The sequence below is a fragment of the Sebastes umbrosus genome, chromosome 18 (assembly GCF_015220745.1).
Source record: "Sebastes umbrosus isolate fSebUmb1 chromosome 18, fSebUmb1.pri, whole genome shotgun sequence".
Taxonomy (NCBI): Eukaryota; Metazoa; Chordata; class Actinopteri; order Perciformes; family Sebastidae; genus Sebastes; species Sebastes umbrosus.
Window position 1 is genome coordinate 15,144,193 of NC_051286.1, and position 21,536 is coordinate 15,165,728.

The 21,536-nt window shown below is 42.3% G+C and overlaps 2 protein-coding genes across 3 annotated transcripts in view; one reads left to right on the plus strand and one right to left on the minus strand.

The window, feature by feature from the left end:
- Positions 1-21,536, minus strand: part of mtmr9 (myotubularin related protein 9) — a 95,446-nt gene that overhangs the window by 56,067 nt on the left and 17,843 nt on the right. For both annotated transcript variants that reach the window (XM_037751659.1, XM_037751658.1), the window contains exon 2: positions 20,387-20,458. The gene's annotated coding sequence lies outside the window, so the exon portion shown is untranslated. The remainder of the gene's footprint in view (positions 1-20,386; positions 20,459-21,536) is intronic.
- The window catches only part of xkr6b (XK, Kell blood group complex subunit-related family, member 6b), a 64,386-nt gene that overhangs the window by 30,497 nt on the left and 12,353 nt on the right, over positions 1-21,536 (plus strand). The gene's annotated exons all lie outside the window — the stretch shown is intronic.

Consider the following 21,536-nt stretch of genomic DNA (forward strand, 5'->3'; position numbering starts at 1 on the left):
CTCAGATCTTCACCATAGTAACTTCAATGCTTCTGCGGCATTAGAATATTTTCGATGAATTTGTTCATTTGAAGTGTTTAACTGCTTGGCTAAACTACACTTGGGTGCGCACCTACAAACACATTGGCTGTCAGCACAGTAATATCTTATCTGACTGCCAAAGTAAAGAGGGATATAAGCCAATGCATCCCATTATTGTAAGAAAAAAAAAGGCCTCAGATGTGTGCCATTGTTGCTCCATTTAACATGAATTTACTAAAGGCGTGATGTGCTTTTACCAGACCCTCTTATGTTTGAAGCACTAATTAAAAGTGACTCAACTGTGGGAGAGAGTCTCATTGTCTGCATAAACAGAAAGTTTATGAAAACTATGCATTCTTCTCCACTCTCACAATGATTGTATTATATGGATTTAACACAGGACACGAGTGTACGGCTTTACAAAAGAGGAATAAAGTACATGCTGTGCAAGACAAAGGCGTGCTTATACATATGTTCCTGATTTATTAGGCCCATAAAACATTTGAGTAAAGGTGAAAGACTTTAACTCTTTACTACTTGTTGATACATAATGAAGTGTAATATTTATGTTCAATCCTTCATACAGAAAAAAGATTTGCGTGCTGCTACATCGCATTATCCATATTAAGAAAACATCAAGGAAAGGAGAGCGACAAAGCAGTTTGTCATTGCACTGGTGGTGTCTTTCATAATAAGAGCCTTGACAAAGTTGGGTAAAAGGACTGAGCGTGGAAAGCAAAGAAATGAGGAATTGACGGTAAAAAAAGTCAGACGGGTTCAGAGTGGGTCATAACGAGAGGAGTCATGAAAGAGACTTTCTAACGCGTCTCTGCCCATGCACTATGCATAGAGGTTTTGATCTCAGTCTCCAGGCCTCATGAATGCCTACTGATCTTGCTGTGAGTTTTTTTGCTTTTAAATCCTGCCATCACATCTTTTTACAATGTCTACACAGCGTGACTTGACCCGGTTAAAGCTATTCCTGTCTCGGTTGTAGTAGTTCTTTTATTTATTTGTTCCATTTTCTGGCCTTGAATTGCACTTGTAAGATAGTGAGGACTTCACAGGGGCAAATGTAGTATTGCAAGGTTAGATAATATCAGCCGATTACACTGTTATCGTGCCATCAAAATAGGCATTATTGGTCGCTATAAGCACCATGGATGTGGGTAATTTGGGGGCCTACTACACCCAATAGTAGGTTTTATCATCTATTTACTTGATAGATCACCGTAAGAAGGTACAAAAGGATAAAACAGCGACCTCTAGCGACTGTAGTAATTATACAGGAGCAGAAGCCGAAGTCAGGAGCTGTAGTACACACACAGCGTGAAACTCAATATTGGGTGGAGGTTGGGGTTGACGGATGGGACACAAAACAGGGTTTTCACACAGGAGGCTAGAGTTTGCATCCCGTGTGAAACTTGGATTAAGTCTCACTTTCATTTTTGAAACGTAGTTATTTTAAGCCAAAACACAATGTTTTTCCCTGAACTTAACTAAGTGGTTTTGGTGCCTAAACTTAAAGACGTTTTTGTTGCATAAACCTAAAGAAGCCCTTTTGTTTGTGTTCAAAATGTAACGTTTCATTCAGTTTTACAAGTTAGAACGTGTTGCTTTTAAGTTTCGCTTTCACTTTTACAGCGTAGTAGGCCGTAATGCTTATAGCAACCGATAACGCCTATTTAATGGCCTGGTAACATTCGAATCTGGTCCAGCCAGAAGTATAGCCAAACCATGCTGGTTAAGGATGTGTCAATGCTTTTCACATGAATGCTTCTGTGGGTACGATGTTGATCTTTAAAAATACTTTATTAGCTTGAGCTTCTCAGGGGGAAAGTGCCGGACCTCCGCCACTTGAATTTTGACACCTTTCTCATGTCTGTGTATGGTAAATATGAAGGCACCAATAATGTTGCTTAGCCAAAAATAAATTGATCTCGACTTTAAAAACACAGACACAGAAGACAATATAGAAACTTCAACTTATCCTCCAAGTTATTTCTCACTCCTGTTTGTCCTTTGGATCTGTGAGGGTGGTACGCCGGTGGTCCCTGGTCAGACTCTGGGTCAGTGCACAGCCTCACAAGGTGAGCAACCGCCATTAAAGCCTCCACTAATGACTTATTGACCGGGCGCCACTGAGCATGCTCCACCCAGGGTGCTTCAAAGGTAGAGCTGGCAGGGCTGTGATGTGTTGTTCGATGGGACAAGACCGTTTGAAGTCAACTCTGCCTCGTCTTGCACTCAGGCGCAGGCAGACACTGTGCAGAATACAGTAAAGATAGGGAAAGCCAAGACAACACAAGCCTCAGAAGTTGTACCGAAACCTTCGAGCTGAATGTACTGTCATATAGCTGATATATAGGGAGAATTCTCCTTTGAAAAAGCTGCATATATATTTATAGCCTAGACTTTACTGTATGTGTCGCATTACTGAGTGCACAGTCCTGTTTTTGTGTATGTTTACTGAATACAGCTTGTGTGTGTCTTTTCTTTCAGACTTGGTTCCATTTAAAGCAGTGTGCTTTTTGTGTGCCACGGTGTGTGTGTGTTATAGTGCTGTTTATATCCCGGCCTGCTTTAGGAGCGCAACCCGACCGTAACATATTGAGCCTTTCTGAAGACATTTCTCTCTCTTGTGTGCTGCCTTTGATGGAAGTGTGTCACAGACTTGAGATGCAGCCGTTTGATGTGGTCTGATGTGAATTGGGGAGGTGACCTGGGTGCAAACACAGATAAGCAGGCCCACGCGCACTAGCTAATTATCCACCCCCAGATGTTTAGTTTTGGGATGCGCTGCAACCCTGGCACAGTGGGAATCCATATAACGAGACACCAACAAGGAAATAAGGTTACGAGAATTAGCTTGTTTATTAACTGGGCCCATCTTAGCCCTTTGTTCCTTCTTCTGTCTGTGCATTGTGAACAGTTTAGAACACAAGCTGGCCTCATATTTGCTGTGTTGGAATTTGATTCAACACAATGTAGGAATAATGCAATGGGCCGATACTGGCTGAGGTCACTGCTGGCTTTAGTGAAAGATTATGGAGCATACCCAGTATATCAAGACGATTTGTGGTCCTAATGGCGAGGCAGTGCACATACATGAATGGTTGGATATCAGTAGTCAGCTGGTAGCCAGTAGTTGTGAAACCTGAATGAATCAGCTGATGACTGAACGAATGCGACGGTGCACGTGTGACCAAGCGTCTGCTGTCCGTTCGCACGAAAAGGCGTATGAAAGCCACAATAATGCACAAGGCATTTAGTGTGCAATAAGAATGCCTTTCTTGGTTTTGGCGTGTCATTTGTGTGCCATGTAGTCTGTACTGACTGCAATGTAAAGCATCCGCGTAAATATGCTATGATCAGAGCTTGTGAGGTAGAATAAAAAGAGAGAAAGACCACTTATGGCGGGCGGGAGGGAGTTTTCCGTACGTATTTTACTTAGTTTACATACTTATTTGAAGCCCATCCATGGCGTTTTTCCTAAACCTAACTAAGCTACCTAGCTGCGGACGTTACAGTACTTTTGTTGCGTGTTGTACAAATGACATGCGACAAACGGCGTCCTCATGACATTCGGAATGTCTATTTATAGGCCTTCCCTTGAGACCGGGTTGGAAAAATGACAGTATTGGTTGTTTGGCTTCATCAGAGTTTTAGATATTTGAAATGTTGTTGCTTCAAAATTCTTAGTTATGTCTACTCATATTAATCACGCTCCATCTTGCTATGTGGGCACATCACCTGCGAGGAAAGTGTAGGAGTCTTGTGATATCAGTCATATTGACTCCCGATTTCGAAAACTGGCCTTTCGGATGCAGATGTGTTATAATTTATTAATCACTGAATTTTCTTGTGATCATTTTCGCAAAACAAAAAACCTTGTGAATTAATTAGAGTATATAATTCCTTCAACGTCTGACACATGCAAACAGTTGTCTGGGACATAACAGATGGCTCTATTGCGATAGCAAATGGTGACACAGTTGCATGTGGATCACACTTGGGCATATCAAACAACACAGTGTGTGGATGTTGATTTTCTCTACGTATCCTGTGGATGTACGGTGTATTGTCCTCTTGGCAGGAAGAACACTTTACAATACAGTCATGTTTAAAATGTAGTGGCTTCAAAACTTCACGTTGAACCAGTTTCACTCCAAAATGTTTGAAGTGTAGTGAGCTAGAGGAGCAAAGAGAGAAGGGTTTTGGAGGATTCTCACCCCGCATGGCCTCCTGGGCGAACACCGGTACCAACACACTGTAGATCTTTTGGTTCAGCTGTCCACTTTAGATATAGATCGACATTCCCTTGTCAGAGAGGAGCACCTTAGCCCACAGCGAGGGAGACAAAGATGTCAATGTGTCCTCTATCTCTTTCTGTTTCTCCATCTCTGTAACTGTTCGTCGGTCTCGTTCAAGTTTCATGTGCTTCCTGGGCGCTGATATTGACAGCTTGTTTTTCCCCACAAAGTGCTGAGTTTTCGAGAGACTGTCGCTTCCCATTTGCTATTTAATATTTCAGTGTGAGGTGTTTCTGGGTGTTGTTGCTACAGGGTCTGCTACAGGGACTGGGGCTTTGGTGACTTGCATAAAAAACAATTTGTGTGCTGTATAATCCCTGATGTGAAAAAGTTTGAATGAAAAATACAATTTTGATGATAGTTGGGACAAAATGTCTTTTATCAGGATTATTTGTGGGAAATGTAAATCATGTCGCAGCTCTGGGTTTGACAACTTATTGACTGTTTGCAAGCCTGCTTGTTAGCTTTGGTTGTTGAAGTTCAAACTTCTCAGAATTCAAGCAGGACAGAGGAAACTTAACCTGCTTAACCCCACAAATTGACGCAGTTAGTGACGTGCTCTCAGGCCTTGGAAGTAACGCTAGGTTACTACTGTAGATCATGGATGTATGATAAGACCTGGATATGGTGCCTTGCTTCCAATTTTTTCCAGTGGCCACTCACGGTATTGCAGCGGAAAATCCCCCTGCGGCCCAAAAAGCATTTTCCCCATAGACCACCGTTGTAAAGAGATGTCTGTAAAACTGTTGACATGACACCTCGAACTGCAAACAAGGTTGATTATGACTTTCTCTATTGTGAATTTTTGATCTATGGAGGTTTTATACTGTGACGTCATCAGAAGTCTATGGGCCGAGCGGGAACTGCCAGACGGGGCCAGCAGGAGAAACACTACTGCACATATTCAGTGGTTTGCATACCCTTGAAGCTAGAACATGTTTATGGCGTATGCACCTGGTGAGCAATTCTCATTGGAATTAATATGCGCCATCTTGAGGTCCGGTATCCAGTTCTTATAATACACCCATGCTGTAGGCAGTAAGCTATAACTGGACATGCTAAAGATTGCAGCTTGTTTTGGAACAGATAACCGCACTGTTTAATCTGTTCCTTACAGTTTTGCTCTTGTGTTTTTGTTTTTTTGAAAGAGAAAAATACTCAAACTCATTAAATGCAGAGTATTTCATATGCAGCTTTGGCATGTTGAGAAATCCAAAGCATGACAAGTAGGCTATGCGGTGAGGGGTTTAAGTCGATAAGTCACTGCTATTTGGGTGAAATAGACAGAGTCCAAATGAATAAAAGGGTTCTCATCAATTCCACCTTGATCCTTTTCATCTGCAGATCAATTCTACCAAATAATGTACAGCTCCCACCATGTCTCAATATAGCAAGACAGGAGAACATTGCTTTTACATTGCTTCCAACAGGGAGCCTGTGTGATTTAGATTTCCCTCCTTGATGTTAAAGCATGAGTAGGGTTTTGCCTCCCCTCCCTGAGAGAGCGCTGGAGTAATAGCAGCTGCTCAGTCCTGATTAGAGCCACCGTCCTTCCAGAGCCAGGCCCACACATCTCTGTCCTACTTTCTCTTCCTCTCCTCCTCCTCCTCCTCCCGATCTTCCTCTCTTCCTATAAAGTCATGCTCCTTGCTGCTGCTTAAGAATCCCCAAATCACGCTGCATACAAATTTTTTTTTTCTTGTTGATCCTTGCGTCTTTTTATTTCAAAACCCCCGTTGGTTGTCCACCCACCCATAACTTCTTATCCTACGAGAAGATCTGCAGCATTTTTAGCTTAGTGTGAAAAATCCACACATACATATGTATCCACATGCACACAGGCCCATGTAAGGTTAATCTTAGGAAATACATTTGACTAGATTTGTTTTATGAAACACCCACATACAACACCCACAGACGTGTACATAAACACACACAACCGACATGAGTCATAGCAAATGCTGGAAACCTGGCGAGGTCTCTCTGAATTGGAGGATCCCATCCTGCAGCAAACAACCAATCTATGTTAAAGCTCAGCTGTGTGTTGTACTTCTTATGGTTTGTGAGTATCACCAGGCTGTGGCTCCTGTAATTTAAAAGACCAATTTGAAAGAGTTTGCTCTTATGTGTTGTGATTGTGTGTGACCTCAGGCTGTTCTCATATACTGTTCGTAGCTATACCAACGAAAAATAATTTGTAAATATCCCACAAAATCAATTCGTATGTAATCCACGTAACTGAGAATAACGAAGTATAAAGAGCGACAAACGCCACAGCCAGGGTGGATGGGTGGGTCAAAAAACACCGGACTGTCACCCAGGAGACTGTTGTTTGTATCCCGTGTGAAACCAGAAGTCAACGTTGATTTATTTGTCATGTACTGGAGTTATTTTAACCCAAACCACAGACTTTTCCTAAACCTAAGTAGTTTTGTTGCCTAACCCTAACTAAGTAATTTTGTTGCCTAAACCTAACCAAGTTGTTTTCTGTCAAGACGGAAGTTTATTGTGAAAAGACTGGAGTGGAAATTGACATGTGCATCACCTGTTTCTGGACAATCGTAGGAAAACGCATGAAAAATGAGGAATAGTTTTTCTTAAGATAGGTTGGTGTTCTTCTACATGTCACTGGGGCAGTTGAAAGCTGTATTTATGAATGAAAGGTCTTCCACATCTCAACCAAAGTGTTGTTTCAGATCATCTTTTACAGGCACATATTTCTGTGTGTGCTGTTTTTTTTTGTTAAAATGATGACCAGACAGGCTCCTCTGACTCAAATTACCAGGGTCAGGGTGAGTCGAGCTGCTACACGTGGGATGGGATGCTTTTTATGAAAAATTTAAAACCACTTTCATTTTGGAGAGTCTGCTGTAACTTTAGTGGGATGCAATATTGGCACACAGACCTCAGTAATTTGGTTCAGTTAATTACAGCAGTTACACAGCCCAGACAGCTGATGGTCAGTCTTTAGGTATAATTAACATTTTATTTCATTTCATTTAAAAAAATGAAAGAAAAAAAATGCAATATGTTCCTTGCCAAATGACTCATTTCACACTTGGAAAAGATTTTTAATAAACTCAGTGTGGGAGTCCCAAAACAACATTGGTTTGGCTGGTTGGTCTTGGCACATTCAACGTGATGCTGCATGAATAAAATAAAATAAAAGGCAGGAAAAGCCTAATGAAGAAAACAAAAATAGAAAAACAAAGGAGGAACAGAAGAGGATGAAAGTGAGAAGGAGGAGTGAGAGTAGCTTCCTGTCCCTTTTCCCCCGGGCTGAGTAGGAGCAGATTGTTGAGCCTGAGGTTGGACATGCTCGGGGGTTTTGTGAATGAAATGGACGCCTTGGCACCGTGCCCGTACATTACGCAGTTAGGTTTTCTCCTGTCTTCCTTCCCATCCCCTCCTCCGCTGTCCTCTCTCACCCTCCTATTCATCAGGAGACTTCCCAGACTGCAACATGTTGGAGTCCAGTTACCATCACTTAGCAACTCCCAGGAGTCATCGGCTCTCTCTGATGCTCTCTTGCTCGCTCTCTCCCTCCGTCTCTTTGTCTCAGTTAAACTCAAATAAGCTTCAAATTATTGGTCAAATTGAAGCAGTATCTGTATGTTCTGTTTAGTCTTGTGTTTGTACATTTTATACTGTAAAACTAAATGTTTACTGACATAGAAATGAAAGGCAACTTCATTTGTAACATTATTGATTATTATTTATAATTATTATAATACAAAAGTTGTAAAATAAATGATACATTATAATGATGATACATATATAATTAAGGATGCCAGGATGCATTAGTCATGTTAATTGCGGTGCATTATGTGAGGTAATGCTGATATACAGTATATTTACTGACTATAAATATAGTGTAATTTTCTTCTCCAAGTATCACTGCAGTTTTTTTTCTGAATCAGAAAATAAATAAATAAATAATAAAGAAATAAATACATATATTAACTTTTCATATTATGTTTTCATGTCTGTATATTTGTAGCTATAAAAATAACAAAAAAATCTATTCTTTCTTAGATGTACGGTATCTTTTCCACTCTGACCATTATTTACTGCTTATTCTCATTCACTTACTCAGCCCACATTTACAGGCAAACACTCTCTCTCTCTCTCTCTCTCTCTCTCTTACACACACACACACACACACACACACACAACATCATTTATACTCTCATCCAAACAACCACAGAGCCTCTCTTCTTTCTTCCTATCTCTCTCCGTCCACCCACTGAACTTAAAGTGCCCTGTAGTGGTAATGGCCAACCTGTGTTTCACCATGTCACATGACATGCGGAACAAGCCTTAATGGAGCGAAACATGGCTCCATTCAGGTTTACAAGCGTACCAGTTCTTTCAGATAGGAAGGTATGCATGAGAGCGAGTGAAAATATAGTGTTACTGTAACACAGTAGCTGAGCAAACTCTATTTAAAGCTTTCCACTTAACTGGACTGCAGTAAGAAAACACGGTGACTCATGTAGAGGTGTGTCTTTGGGGTGGCGAAGGGTGGGCTTTGTGATCCCGCAAATCTGATTAGTGCCACCCTGAAATGCTCAGTTATGATTTGCTAATAGGCATTATCTCACAACTACATGTCCTGGAAACAGACGACTAAAAATAAAAAAGCATCTGTTCAGACTGATAACAACAATAACTGGCAAAGTATTTAATTGACCCTGACCTAAGAACTTAATGACAGGTTAAATATGAAGTTATGAAGCTACAGTTAAGGCCTTTACACGCTGGGGGCATCTGCTAATAGCCTAGTATATGTCTAGGGCTTTTATCGTGAAAGGAAAGAACGGAAGGAGTGGATCTGGTCTATGCAGCCTTTGTCAAGATTGAAAAAAAGTTTGCCGTCCTGGTTCAGATTACAAAGCCTCCGTGTTGTTGTTTCATAAGGTGAACCTAATCCCGTTCTGCACAATGTGATTGGTTGATGCCTTTATTCAAGGTGCGAACCCTCAGAAAATCTGAAGTTAAACAAATCCACCAGTGTAAAAATTGCGTTTTTAGTTGTGCGCTGGTCTATTACTTGGCCAGGAGCAGTGACTCTTTATGCTAAGCTAAGCTAACTGACTGCTGTGAGGTGTTTCTGGTGTTTCTTCTCTGACTGATCGAGAATAGACCTAAGGAATCCATTGATACCAACCATGTCATACTATCTTGTCGCGAAGGAGGTTAAATAGCGCTTCAAACTTACGCTAAATTTTGGCGAGGAAAAACTGGCGTGGCCATTTTCTAAGGGGTCTTTTGACCTCTGACCTCAAGATATGATATAGATATGAAATGTGAATGAAAATGGGTTGTATGGGTACCCACGGGTCTCCCCTTTACAGACATGCCCACTTTATGATAATCACATGCAGTTTGGGGCAAGTCATAGTCAAGTCAGCACACTGACACACTGACAGCTGTTGTTGCCTGTTGGGCTGCAGTTTACCATCTTATGATTTGAGCATATTTTTTATGCTAAATGCAGTACCTGTGAGGGTTTCTGGACAATGTTTGTCATTGTTTTCTGTTGGTAACTGATTTCCAGTAATAAATACATACATTTACATGAAGCAAGCATATTTGCCCACTCACATGTTGATAAGAGTATTAAATACTTGACAAATCTCTCTTTAAGGTACATTTTAAACAGATAAAGAAAATGTGTGATTAATAGTACAATTAATCACGATGAACTATGGACAATCATGTGATTAATCGCGATTAAATATTTGAATCGATTGACAACCCTAATATTTAAATGAATAAGCCTGTATACTATATATAGGTGCCAGTGATGTTTTGACAATTGAATCTTGCCAATTCAGCCACGGCTCAGCTCACAGTCCAGCATGTTTTATACTATAGACGACGTACAAGATCTGTACCTGTCAGACTGTGTAATTTTCAACATCCCATTAAGATTACATCGCTGCCTTTAGACTATTCTATAAAAAGACACACATCTTGTCATGTTGTCAACACATCATACATGCTACACTCTTTTCAACACACAGCAAGTATCTTATCACACATCACAGCCCTTTCTTTTTTCACCCTGAGGCACAGACAAGGCGATATAGCTGTTATCATACACACACATATCTTTTACTGACATGACAAGTATTACTGCATGACGGATGTTTGCGTCCGCTCAAACAGCCAATCATTTACTCTTTGCACTGATGAAGTCCCCTCATATGGGGGAAGAGGCCTAGATCCGGTGTCTGGAGGGGGGCTTTGCCCTGTCAGCATCCGATCTTCCCCGCATAGATTCATGGTAGAAAGGAAAAGGTTCCCAGGATACCTCTATCGATCTGATCCCATCCCCTACGTCTCTGTTTTCCTTCTGTCCTCCATCTAACCATCCCCCACAAGGTATAGAGCACACCCAGGAGTTATTATCCTCGCTGACTGTGTGCATGTGTGTTGTGTCTGCCACTCTGCATGTACTTGTATGTTTGTGTGTGTGTGTGCATTTTTTAAGAGCTGGAAAAGCTGACACCATGAATCCAGGCTGCTGTCTCAGAGGATTTATATCATATTGTGTTAGCCGGTGTTTGGGTGATGGGAGGAAGCTGTTTATGGGGCTGAAAATGCTGGAATGGGCAGGGGAGATTTTTTTTTCCACCACAGCTTTGTGTGTGTGTCTGTGTGTGTGTGTGTGCGTTCCTCAAGGAAACTATGATGACTCTTAATTTTTTTCCTCATTGTCAGTAACTATATCTCTCTCAGTCTGCTGTGCAGAGCCCTGCTGCACCAGTGCGTGTCTGTGACCTTAGAGTACCTCGCATAGCTAAAGCATCTCTGGATTAGTTGTTATGGTGGCCACTTAATGTGCTTTTCCTCCGTCTCTGTCTGTCTCTATCTCCCTTTCCCTGCGCCTGCCAGGCTGACATTTTGATCTGTCACAACAGGTTTTGCTCAGCGGGCCTGTCAGTGACTAGCAGTCGGGGGCTCACACATATGCTTTGTGTCATTGGATCCCCTCAGGTTAGCATGGGACTCGGGGCTTTCCCTTAGTGACACCGTCTGATGGTGTGAAGCCTTGTGGAAAAATGTGATTCTGTGAACACGCATGTGTGTGTGTATGTAATTTATTTTACTTGGGAAAGAGACATATGCGTGGTGTTTTATTTGTAATGCATCAGTCGTATTCATGACAGGCTTTGGGAAATGACATGTTGGTCTGTGCTAAAGCCTAATTGGGTTGCGTCTGTGCACACATTTTATATATATATATATATGTGTGTGTGTGTGTGTGACAGAGAGAATGTGCACACCGATACAACTGTGTAGCAATATGATAAGCTTGGTGAAATTGATCCTGTAGTCTGTCCCAGTGTTTCACCAAGGCCCTGTCTACACGTATACAGATATTTTTAAAAACAGTAATTTTACCCCTCCATTTATAAAAAAAAATCTGTCCACACAACCTTCGTTTTACAAACTATAACCCACACTTGAACGCAAAAACGATTTCAAACGCTCGCTGGAATATTTACATGTCACCACAAGTGAGATCACAAGTTAAGGGTCAAGGAATTTTGTCACCACCCTTCTCTCTCCCTTTCCGTCGGCTTCATTACAGCCAGTCTGTTATTGTTGGTTGGGGGGCTGTGATTCCTGGTCAAACTGCATGACTGTCATCACTCTGCTGTCATCAACTCTCTTTACATGCATAAATGAAGAAAGGGAGGTCATTCAGGTTTATGTCCATAGCCCTTCTGAGTGCTCCAACCCTCGCCTTCAATCGCCCAAAAGCACATTCAATCACCATTCAGCCTCGACATGTTTAATGTGTTCCCTGCCTTGGCGTCCTGTGACTGGAACATTTTTCAAATGTAAAGTAGTAATTAGTCCGAGCAGTGCTTCTTTGCACTTCTCAAACGCCCCGTTTTACATGTTCACACATTAAAAGGCTGCATTTTAGAAGGCGTTTTCAAAAATATCTGACTCAAAACTCTGTTTGCGTGTGAATGAGAGGTCAAAATGTAGAGGACAATATCCGTATTTAAAAATATCTGTATACGTGTAGACAGGGCCTAAGTGTGTGTATGTGTCCCCAACATGTTCTCATCCCAACTCGTCACATACTGAGGCTTTGTCAGACACCTCAGCGTCACTTTTCGGTCGCATGTAAACATGTGTTGTAGTGAATTAAACAAAATCACAAAACGACATGGTTGGGCTTGAAATGACTACGTTTGTACAGTGAAAATGTGACTTGATGTTGTGAACACGGGACACAAACAAACAGCTGACTGTAACGTGAAAGTTAACTGTGTTGTTGGACCCATCCACCTCCTTTTACACCCGCCCTGCATGTCTCTTGTGCTCGCTTTCACTACGTCAGCACAGCACTTTCTCTGAGCGTTTACTGTTGCCGCAGATGGGTTTACATTGTAGTTAATGGAAAGCCCTGTGCATCTCCGACCACAGCTACTGTAAAGGGTGCCTTGTGTGGTGGTATTGAACGGCCATGACACAGCGTCGGTATTTGACGCCCTGTGAATGAGAACGGGCATGGTGTCCCTATGAGCCTCAATGGCGACAGCAGTGTCACTGATGATAGATGAGGTGACATATACTGCGTGTCAATAATGAGCTAGCTCGCTTTTCCTCTCACACGTACACACCTTCCTCTTAGAGGAGAGGAGCTCCTATCTTTCAAATTAGTACGCTATGTGACAAATCTTCCTCTCCAGTCAGTGCACAGTGTGAAAATAGGGCAGTTTTGAGGCTGCTGTGTGTGGGAGCTTTCCGCATTTTCCCGGGGGTATATTCCCTAAAGAGGAAGATTAATATATCAATGGATGACTTGATCATAGTCAAACATATACACATGTGCTGGTGTGTGTGTGTGTGTGTGTGCCCGTGCATTCGTTTGCGAGCGAGAGCATGTGCGCGGTTCTCAGGAGCCGCCTCCTTTATTTGCATGTCTGGAGCGAACATCTATCATCATCATCAAGGCGCTGCAAAACAGTGAGGCAGGCAGGCAGGCGCCGCCGCCGCCGCCGCCGCCGCCGCCGCCGCCGCCGCCGCCGCCGCTCTCGGGAGAGAGACTGAACACACTTTCAAACCTTTGCTGCAGCGTTATCAAACGTTTCCTAAATGCCTTCACCTCGGGGGGGTGGGGAGGGAGGCACACTATACGCACACGCATGCACATATGCAAACAGACAGATTTTGTTTTGACTGTATTTTCCCATCATTCACCTTGTCACACACACAAACCCCCTCATAAAGACATAATATGAGAACACCTGAAGAAACATCAAGCAGTAAATATGAATAATTATATAAAAGACACCAAATACTCCCCATTAAAATGCTCTTTTCCTTCATCTACAGCATATTTTTTCTTTTTTTGAATGCTGATGGCCAGAGTGGCTCACTCCATTTTTGGCGAGCCAGAGGGGATTACAGGGCAGTATTAGAGAGGAGGAGAGGAGGGGGGGAGCGCTGCAATGGTACCGCCTGATAGATAGAGGAGCGAGAGACAGTGTGTGTGAGCGGAATAGTAAAAAGAGCCCCCGAGACGAGGAGGGGCGGGTGCACGGGAGGAAGGGAGCGCGAGCGAAGGAGGGAGGAGTGTGGTGGAGTGGAGGCACAGAGCCAGAAAATTGCATTGCGTGCTCGGTGATTAGTTTACCTCCTGGGTCTCATTCTCTCTCACTCCCCTCCTCTCACTCTCCTCTCACTCCCCAGGTTCTTTTCTACCTCTAGTAGTTTTTTCCTTGTGTCTTTGTCTCTTGCCACTTTCGCTGCCTCTCGCCTCCTTCCACTTCCTCTGTCACTACATCACACTGTCACTTCTCTCTATTCTCTCCCCCTCTCGCCAAGCTCTCCTCCACTTTCTTGGCGGTTATCTCCACTGCCTCTCCTCTCTATCTCTGTCTCACCCCCGCCTCTTTTTCCTCCTTGTGTGCTGACTTGGCTCTCGCCTCCATTCTTGTGTTATCTTCAGGGCTTGAAAAATGCATAATGCCACCTAACCTGCAAGCAAGCCCATCAAACCTTGAAAAAAAAATGCAGTGAGGTGATTATGTATTTTTTGGTTATGTGATAGTAGCGGTTAAAAACTCAGAGGCACAAAGGAGATTTGTGCCGAGAACTTTCAATCAGTCAGTAAGTCAAGGAAGCATTTTAACACCATAAGCCAGCCCTGCTAATTATAGTCTTAAGAGCAATAAACATGAGCTTCAAGTGTCTCGCTCAGTACAACAGAAGTGCTGACACTGAATGGAAGCCAGCCTCCGCGCGGCCCTTTTTGGTTTGGTGCACTTTGAAGCAAGTGGGTCAAGCCTTTTCTTCTTAATCCGTTCATAATCTGGCCCTTCTGAAGAGCAGCCACAAAAACAGTACAGGAGGGGTGATGGACAGACAGCAAGGAAGGGGAAGAGAGGATGAGGATTTCACTTCAGGCTATCGGGGTATTTCTCTCCAAAGAAAGCATCTTAAGGAAACAGAAGGCCGCAGAGTTACTGTAATAACGCCAATCCTTATATTAAAGATCATTCTGTCACATAGTCACATAGCAGCACCTTTTGTGTGTATGTGTGCAGCCTGTCCATGCGAAAGGTTGTATGAATGACACGATAATGTGCATGGCATTCAGCGTGCAATAAGAACGCCTTTCTTGCTTTAGGTGTGTCATTTGTACGGCATGTAGTCTGTACTGACTGCAATGTAAATGCATCCGGATGAAAGCCTTGTGTTTGTTGGACCCATCCACCACCCCTTCCACCCCTTGCCCTGTGTGTCTCTTTTTCTCTTTAAATGGTGTCACCACACTGCACACTTTCCCTGAGCGTTTAATGTTTACTGCCACGGATGGGTTTACAATGTAGTTAATGGAAAGTTTCATACCAACGCTAAAGGGGGCCTTGTGCGGCAGTATTGAATGCCGACGGCCGTGACAAAGTATCGGCATTTGACACCCTGGGAATGACAATGGGCTGGGAGAGTGGCGTTTGAGACCGGTGTTTTGCTTTGTAAGATACGTTAGAGACGTGTTTTCCGTACTTAGGTTATGTTGTTTCTGTACGTATTGTGCTTAGTTTAGTTAGTGTACCAATAGTTTAAGCCCAACCATGACGTTTTTCCTAAACCTAACCAAGTGGTTTCATTGCCTAAACCTAACTAGCGGACGTTACCGTAGTTTTGTTGCTTGGCATATAAAATGACATGCTAAAAGCCTGAAATGCATCCTCATGACAGGGGAATGTCCGTATCATGTCGTACTATTTATACACCTCCTGTAAAACCGGGCTGGTGTGTGTGTGTGTGTGTGTGCGTGTGTGTGTGTGCCTCAGGTAAAAATTCTACAGTACATTTGATATGAGGAGCTGTGAAACCAGCTGTAATGCATGCCGTGTGTTTGAGAAGGTAATTCAGAAATATCACTGCAACTGACACGTTAACCTTTAAAAAAACAAACAACAAATCAAAAAGCTATTGCCAGCCATGTCCTGGAAAAACTCAAATCAAAAGGAATGAATATGAGAGTGGAGATTATCCCAGCATGCAGTGGGTGAGAAGCATCAAGTACCATTTCATAAGCATTTAATAAGTTATTTTTCAAGCAAAATGCTAAAAATTGTCTAGTTCCAGTTTCTCAATCGTGAGGATTTGCTGCTTTGTCTTATGTAGGGCTGTCCTGAATACCATTTTATGATATGATATATGATATTTGATGATAATCAAAGCTTCGACCGTGCACTATTTGGCTATACTTGTCACCAAAAGGTGCAGGCCGGCTCACTGTAGGCCAACTGAGAGAGAGAGAAGAGGAGAGAACCTCCTTCCCTTTACAAGCATCAGTCGCCTCTCACCCTTCACTCAGTCAGTCAGTAAGAGCAACAGATCTCAGTCAGATATATAGCTGCTAGATAACGTTTTTTCTCTCTCGTGGCAGGTTGTGTTGAAGTAAAAACGCCAGCTGCTGCCGCGTCTTACACACACATTTTGCTTGTGTTGTACTGTACTTTGCTATTATTGTCTAATGAAAAATGGCAAAACAAATTTGCAACAATCACAATAAATTAGAGCAATAGCCCAAAAAAACTAATTTGCTCATATGTAAGTCTATAAACAAATGAATAAATAAATATACTGTAGCCTATGCAAACATATAAAATAGGAGACTTTGTTGAGATGTCTATCGATCTCCTCTGCTGCGTTTCAGCACCCGGGACAGCGCCGAACCCACACACACACACATGCACCCTCTACACACAACAAACACGCTATCCGTCTGAGAATAACTCATAATAATTAATGTTGATGCATAATGTATAATGCAGGATTACTATTCCTTATTTCATGTGTTATTTGGGATTTTTTGGGTAATGTATATTTAAAAAAATAAATAAATACATTTTAAAAAACAATGCATTCAAATTTGGACGTCGATTACCATGGCAACAGTCGGAGCTTCAAAGCATTTGGGTTAGCCTTAGGTTACGCAAAACAGATTTAATCGATTTAATCAAAACAATATTCAGCAGATTCATCGTAATGAAATTAATCGTTTTTGTTTATTAGTATTTGTTAAAAGTGTTTCTGTAAATCTGCAGTTTTGCAAGTATCTTTCAGTGCTAGACTTTTTGCTCTCTAATTGAAAATAGCAGTGCAAAACCAGGTGACATCTGGTCGATAAGTGACAACATGACTATACTCGAATAACCACAGAAGGCAAAATCAAACAAATTCTGCTGCCGGATGCAATCATGAATTAAAAAAACTAAAACATAAACATTGCTGTTTTGGGGAGAAGAATGAGAACCAGTTCAGGCCTGTAGGTGCCTTCAGGTTTGCTGTGTACTTTCAATCTCTGTGTAATCTGTTGGTCAGACACACATTATATAGTTTTAATTTTAACTGTTGAATCAGATCAATCATTTAATTAAGCCTGCCCTTCATTTGATTACCCATCTGGATATTGGATAGTGCAGCCCCATTGCTGTTGATAGCTGCTAATGCCCAGCTGAAGAGATCAATAGCGTTATGCATCTGAAAGGCAAGGCAGCATCTCGTATCTTTAGCACTGATACAGAATCTGCACCTCCTTATCCACCTCATGCTTCAGTCCATTATCGGAGAATGACCCCGAATTACCTTAGATCAGCCTGAATCTCTGGCTGTCGTCCATCTAAAAGGCAGAGAGGCCTTGATCATGTGACTCATCTCTTCCTCTCTTGCTCTTACATTGTCAACTCCTCTTCCGCTTTACTTTCTCTTATCCTTTCTCCTCCTCTCCCTCATCCACTATCATCTTATATCCTTTCCTCCTATTTTCTTCTTTTACCCTCTTCTCTCTGCTTCCCACTCGTGTTAGTGGTGGTACGATGTCACGTGATCACAGTGCAATGAGTTTGGGTACCTGAGGACCGTTGCTAATGGTGACAAATGACTGGCTGTGCAGAGAGGAAAAGAGAAAGCGTACAGCAGAGGGGAGAGGAGAGCTACTATACATACTGGGGGTCAGTGTTTATGCTCTGTGCACAGATAGAGAAGCTTTTTGACGCCGAGAGTTAGATGAATAGATCTACAGCCAGTAGACCGTTAGCTTAGCTTAGCATAAAAACTGGACTGCTTCTTCCTACCCCTCTACTTTCCAGGGCCTTTGCTCGGATTACACCCATCTTCAAACTCTACCTTCATTTTGAGCTTAACTATACACCTGTAAACTTGTGTGATGCCAAATCATGCCAGGGGTGTAAACTCGACCTTCATCACAACTACACACCTGTAAGTTTTGTGACTGCATCTTGCACGGTTGAGACGCTATCGTGGTGACAAAATCTGTCCACAGACAAAAATATAAATACCTAGCAAAGTACTCAAAACAGCCTTTGTGGTAGTTCATGATACAGGACCACATTTTGCCATGATGACTCACAGGTAAAAACAATACCTACGTCGCTGTCGGAATCACACAAGGAGGCTGTGAATGGTTTCTCCCACTTGGCTGTAAAAACGGGCTGAACGATTAGACGTAAATGCCACCTGCCTTGTTTTCAATTTCAAGATTGAACCCAGCTGAATCAAACCCATTCTGATGAACTGAAACAAGGTCAGTTCCTTCTATAGGCCTTTAAGGCCATGACACACCAAGCCGATGGTCGGCCGCCGGCCAGTTTGGGGCCGCCGGTGAGCGTCGGTCAGCTTAGCTTTTACGCTGTGTCCCGCCCGCACTGTCGGCTCTAGTCTGCCCGTGTCGGAGGTTTTTCTGCTGATTCAGCATGTAGAATCGGCGGCGGAGCCCGTCGGTGAGAGAAATCACTCTGATCGGCTGTTCAGCTTAAACCAATCAGTGCACGAGAAGAGAAATGAAACAGGAAAGCAAGCCAATGAGTAAAGTCAAGAGGGTGCACACGGAAGGCTCTTCTCATTTTTCATCTTCATCAAGCATTGTAACAATGGCTTGTTTATCCGCCATCCTCTGTCTTCCGGTTTCCCTTTTTGAATGACGAATACAGACTACCGCTACCTGATGGTGTGGAGAGGTATTTCGTCTCACGCAGGCGCAGAACGTACCTGGTAGTTGGCCTTTGGCTGAAGTCTTTGCAGTGTGTTCGAGTGCAACTTTTTGGCCAAAACACATGCGACTCAGTGGTCAGCCTTCGTCGCTGCTGGTTCTTTGATGACGGTTTGGTGTGTCTGGCACTTTATCACAGCAGACATTTGACTTGTCATAGTCATTAACAATGGCTCTGTTTTATTCAAGCTGTCCAGTAAGCTGTGACAGTGTGACAGTGAGTCAGCATGCACAATACCAGGACCCTGAAACTGAAGCAGTTAGATAGAATTCAGCCGTCATCAATTGTATTGTTTACATGCTTTCCCTACTGTTGACTATGCAAAATGTTTCCTCTGAAAAAGGCCCATTATTCCTCCGTGATTTTTCTATGAAGTCATAAAGTAAATAAATAAATCACCACATGAAATGATGTATATGTATGACGCGTTATAATTACAGTGATAATATTTAGTCAAGACGTCAGAGGTGGTTAACCAGTACACACTCCGAGAACTGACAGGGTGGAGCAGACTTGACACAGCGTCTCTCATCTCGGCTTGCCGCTCCCCATCGCTTTCAGCTTGCATCATGTCAACCCGGTCTTCGTTCAACATTTCAACAGCTATCGTGTAGCAATCGCCCAAAGGCACCGGTCACAGATTGGTGTGTGTGTTTGTATGGGAGTGTGTCTGACTCGCCTGTGGGACTCAGATCTCAACTCTGCCAGCCTTTCATCCAGGGATCTTCACTGCCATAAGGAGGATAAAGACATATCTGATGTAGGCTCAGTGGTACCCTGTTAAATGGGAAGCCCATTGAGCCACATTGAGCCACAAAGTGTTTCTGGAAAAAGCTCTCGTCTTGACATACATAAACGTTAGCATTTTTTTGAAAACACCTATGTTATACTACTATTTCCTCTTCCTCTCCCCACAGAAGCTAAGATGCTGAGTTGAAGAGATGTTTGCTATAACAGTTTTCTTTGGTGCTGTACGATTTTGTGAATGATGAATAACACAACACTGACATCACTATTAAGCTCCCGCCGGAGCTGTGATACTTTCCTTCACTGTGAATGGCAAAAGAATGGCAGATTTGTGAGACGGCGAGCTGAAGTGTCCTTGAGCAAGACACTGAATCCCCGCCAGCTTTTCTATGGCTGAATCGTACTGCTGTCCTCACTACGGCTGAGTGAAAAGATGTCTTTCTCCTTTAAAAATCAGTACTAGAAATACTACCAATATATAAACAGTGATCTGTGTGTTCCCACTGATACCATCCCAGTGAGTTACATATTTTCATAGTAAGCCACAAAGATTTTTGCTTTACATGCATGCCATTTATAAAGGCTGCAAATGAGCATACAAGAGGACAATATTGTGTGTGTTTCCTGTTCTAAGTGAGTATGATTGCTACTTCATAATTCTGTTGATTTCGACTGAAAGAAGTAACTTTAAACTTAGAGCAGCTGAAGGGCAAGAAAGAGAAGTTTAAGTCCTGCAAACGTTCTTACCTCTGCATGCCTGGCCACCTGTTTCGTTTGAAGCATACTGACTCCTTCAGGCAGGCAGAGGGCTGTGCAGACCTAGAGGGAAGAATTGAGAAATAAATTGATCTTCATCATGTCCGTTTTCCACACTTATACAGTAACAGTTACACAATAGAATCCTAGAAAAGATATAGGGCAGACTTTAAAGGCAATGGGCATGGGAAAAACCACTGGATTAGAAATAGAGGAATGCCATGTCAACATGGATAAGGACCAAAAGGCCTGAGAAATCTTATGACCAGAGCTTCCAGGTCAATATGCAGTAGGGCTGATTATTTTCATTGTTTAATCTGTCAATAGTTCTTCATTAATTCAGTTAATCGTTTGGTCTATAAAACATCGGAAACAGTTTGAAAATGATCCAATACAATTTCCTACAGCCTATAATGACATTAAATCACATCAACAGTTCAAAACCCCAAAATATTCTATTCATTACAATGTATAACAAGGAAGTTTTCAAATTTAAGTAGTTAGAAACATCAAATGTTTGGCAATTAATCGATACATTTTTGGTCAATCAACTTATTAATAAATTGAGTCATTGTTTCAAGCTCTAATATGCAGGTATATTGAGTTTCTAGTAATATGTAATGGCTTTGTCTAAATATGTTTGCAACTCTTTTCAAGGTTTTAGTCCTGACAGTAACTCCAGTTGTTACACCAGCTGTGCAGCGAGTCTGTACTTTCATGTCAGCATCAGGTAAAGGGCAATATGTTTTTTTGAAATGGTGGTTTGAAACAATAAGTCACAGTTTGGAGAGCAGAAGAAGCAGGGAGTACCCAAACACAGACAACAGCAGCCTGACTGCATTAACATTATTTAATAAATAAAACTGCAATCCAAAGTGCAGGCAGGTAACAGCACACAGGTAACGGGCAAACAAAACTCCATGAAAGACAAACCGACAAAGAACGAGGGAACTAGGATAGAATAAATAGTGAGACTAATGGGGAAGAGGGAACAGGTGAAACTGATCAGGGCGGGGCGGACAAATCTAAACTGGCGGGAAAACACAAGGCAGGAAGTGAAGGATGGGTGAGTAACAAAATAAAATAGGAAACACTAAACATGAATGAGTGAAATGAAACAACAAAACATATCCTAAGGGCA